Source organism: Melitaea cinxia, chromosome 25 (genome assembly GCF_905220565.1).
Source record: "Melitaea cinxia chromosome 25, ilMelCinx1.1, whole genome shotgun sequence".
NCBI lineage: Eukaryota > Metazoa > Arthropoda > Insecta > Lepidoptera > Nymphalidae > Melitaea > Melitaea cinxia.
Window position 1 is genome coordinate 6643568 of NC_059418.1, and position 3732 is coordinate 6647299.

At 30.0% G+C, this 3732-nt stretch overlaps 1 long non-coding RNA gene across 1 annotated transcript; it reads right to left on the bottom strand.

Annotated features, from left to right (window-relative positions):
* Positions 1-855: 855 nt before the first annotated feature.
* On the bottom strand, positions 856-2278 carry LOC123666172. The gene is made up of 2 exons (XR_006745162.1): positions 1731-2278; positions 856-1154 (listed from the first exon to the last, which is right to left on the bottom strand). It is a non-coding gene; the product is annotated as an uncharacterized LOC123666172 (long non-coding RNA).
* Between the last annotated feature and the right edge of the window lie 1454 nt (positions 2279-3732).

The window sequence follows — 3732 nt, forward strand, 5'->3', positions numbered from 1 at the left end:
TAAATCTTTTCTAACCTGATCCACGACTTTAATTATTTCTGAAAAATGACGTCAGACTTTTGCAAGCTTTCGCTCTCAAATTAATCTTTTGTTAAATGTTGTACCATAAAACAATTGAACATATAAATTTAAAAGACTTAAGACGTTAACGAGCGTGCTATGTTTATTGTGTCGCTGTCATACAAATTTATTTTTACATATTTTCAAGTTCTCATAGTCATTAGAATGTTCAATATCTTCCAATTCAAAGATCTCATTACTTAATTATTTTGTCGTTAATTTCCTATCTGCGATGTTTCTTAAAGTCATTAGTAAATCACAACTTGTTAAAAATAATGCCGCTTAATTTAACTTTAGTAATGAAATTAAAAACAGTAATTTGTTGATTGTTCTGTTAAAGTGTACTGACTAATGAAATGTTTTAACGGATGCTATTAAACCTATCTGACGTATAACGGTATTGAACAGATGAGCTGTGATAGATACTTTATTCTTTTTTTAACAAATTCTACTTTATTTTTCAGATATTTTTCTACCTGCTGCGAATATATTTTTTTTATTAATTAAGGTGAAATAAGACCTAATGGCCGATTTTACCTCTTGTTGTTAAAGTTTATTCGTAATTTGTGTGCAGAATAAACTTTATCTATTATATAACTCTGAAGGTAAATTGACAATGAGGGTAACAGCTTTATTACGTAAGGTGGGTTCAAACTTCAAATTAACGTCTTCTTTACAGGCGCTACGTCACACACTATGTAGGCGCTTAATGTGTCATGGCTGACTACATTATTTCGAGTTATTTATTGTATAAATACAGTTGTAATCCTGTAGTTTAATAAATAATAAATCACATAATTTTAGAATTTTTTTTATTGTCATCAACATCGATAAATCACTTGAGTAATTTAAGCAGTTTGAACACAAATATCGTATCGCAAAAACTTATGGATACAATTAAATAATAAAACATCATTTTTATGATGAATCGTTAATAAAATTAAAACTTTTTACAAATTTAAGAGATTAATTCAGGACGATATTCGTTCAAGTTAACAAAATCATTGAAGTGGTAGTGCACAAAATGGTGGAACACCAGCCAGTTGTAGGGAAAGTTTTTCTTACAGACGTGACACTGGGGTGTTGCCTTCACTCTGCAAATTAAGAAATTTAAATTGTATTATGAAAAAATTTGACAAAACACAAATTTGTAAAATTTAGATGACAACGAATAATAATAAATTTTTAGGATAAAAATCGCTTGAACACAATATGAACCCAAATATTGGGTTGTCACATAAGTTCGTTCGAACTTTTAACGTTTATTCACAACAAAATACATTCCAAAATAAGACTTTTATTTTTAACTATACTGTCCATTATTTTATATCACTCTGCCCCAACGTTCAGGCAATTGCACAAAGCTATCTCTGCAGAAGGCTCCGTTTTTGCTATCGAAAAATCTCTCAAGGGTAATTTTCACGTCGTCCAAAGATGCGAAGTTTTTTCCGTTAAGATATTTTGTAGAGAGTGGATCAGACTGTGCGATATCCGGCCTATATGAAGGGCGAGACAGAATAACCAATGTAAACCCTACCAACTTCTGTACTGTGGTTACAGATGCAAGAGTGAAAACATATTCGTAGTCTTCAAAACATATACAAATTTCTAAAGAAGAAGATGTAAAAAAAGGTATTGGAATTTCACAATTTAAACAAAAACCAACTCACCCGTTCATTATGTGCGCGTAGTAGACGTGTGTTACCAAGCATTCTCGATTTTTGAACACTAAGCCGCAGTGGTCGCATTCGGTTATTTTTAAGCACCACGCAAGCAAACAACTGTTTTGTTTCGGCCCTTTTTTTCGGTGTTTTTAATTTTTCTGAAAATTTTAAAAGTTATTATTCAACTTTTTGTTTTTTCATACAAGCTATACGTAAAAAGATTTCTTGACTTACAAATACGGGGCTATTTATTCTACATTTCGTCAACAAAATGTTTGCAAATTTGATCACGAACCAAATAACAAATATATTTTTTGCTACTTTTTTAATACTGCGATCGGGATAAAACGACCGTGGGACGATTAAAATTCGAAATAGCTAATTATGCACAAATTATAAGTTCTTTACATTCAATACAAAAGGACGAGGAAAATCTAAAAAACAAAAAGAATCTTTAAATAAGTACACGAGAAATCATATTTTAAGGCGTGTTATTATAATCATCTTAATATTATTGTAAATATGACAAATACAGTCGTTTGTATCTAATAAATACCACAATATTAATTTTTAATATTCTGGTATAGTACTTACTTTTCACCATGACTCCAACTTAAAAACCCGCTTAAGGACGTGAAGATAAAATACGTAATAAAAAGCAAATAATTCATAATTATATATGAATTGTTGTATAACAAATTCAATTCATTGGTTCATTAATTGATTAATATTAGATTTAAAACCTAAAAGCGAACCTCTAAATATATCAATCGGTAAAGATATATGCTTCAAAACTTGAGGTGCAAGTTTCCACCCTAAATACATACATACATACATAATATTTACATACGTTGAAGGTTACATAAAAGCTTTTGAAAATATCTAAGTCATTTTTATGTTTTGAAATGTCTAAGAAATTGTTAAAAGTAGAAGACGGAAAGAGTATTGATAGGAACAGGCTTCACGAAAAAAAATGTAAAAAAAAATTGGTAAAAGATTTCGTTATTATAATAACATATATTGTACACAATATTCTAAAAAGTAAGAGTTTGATTTTTGAGTTTTTTTTTTGCTTTCAAGTCATAAGTTTTTTATTTATTTGTATGTCATTATATAAATGTCCTATTGTTTCTTTTGTCTCCGAAGTCATTAGAAAGTGGTTTATTACTATCGATAAAGTTCTTTTATCTTGACTTTAAGTTGCTAATCTTTTGTTCGGCCGATTGCAGGTAATCGTTATAAAAAATGTGCCAACCTGTGTTGCCAACCCCAAAAAACTTAAAAACAGCAGTTCACCTCTAAAATACAAGAGAAAATAGTATTTAAAGTAAAAAAAGACAGATTTTATACTTTCCTCGTATAAATAAAATAATTACCTACTTTTATCAGTTATCAGGACTCACATACATAGTGTAACATTATTTTTCACTTTCATCCTCAATTGCCTCATCTTTAGTATTTTCAGACTCACTTTCCTTTTAAAATCACACATATTGTTGTTAAATTTCTTTATGTGCCTTTTTGTGTCTTCAAATGAGTAGCAATCAGTTATTTCGGATTTAACCGTTTGCTACTTATTTGAAGGTTTAATGTGTATGACCTTCCGGTCGATATTTTGATGCCTAATTAAGTTTTCATGATATCTATAGCAAAAAGAAAAGGAATAGAAAAAATCTTTACACGGTGGCGTAAGTAAGCACAAAAGCTTGTGTATTATTATTTAGTAGTCATCAAAACATATTACACAGTATAATAGATAACGCTGAACACTAATTTAAAAATAGTAAAAATTAGGAATGAAACAGAAAACGGGGAAACATCAATGTAAAACACCAAATCTACTGTTAAAACAGTAGGGTTGGTAACACTGGTGCCAACTTTTTCAATCTACTAAAATATCCCTTGTTATGAAAGGCGTCACTGTACAGCAGGAACTTCGTGCGTTGACGAAATAGTCACTGCCTTGATCTTGACTTGTACACACGTACGCTACGCAGGGGTTGAAAGA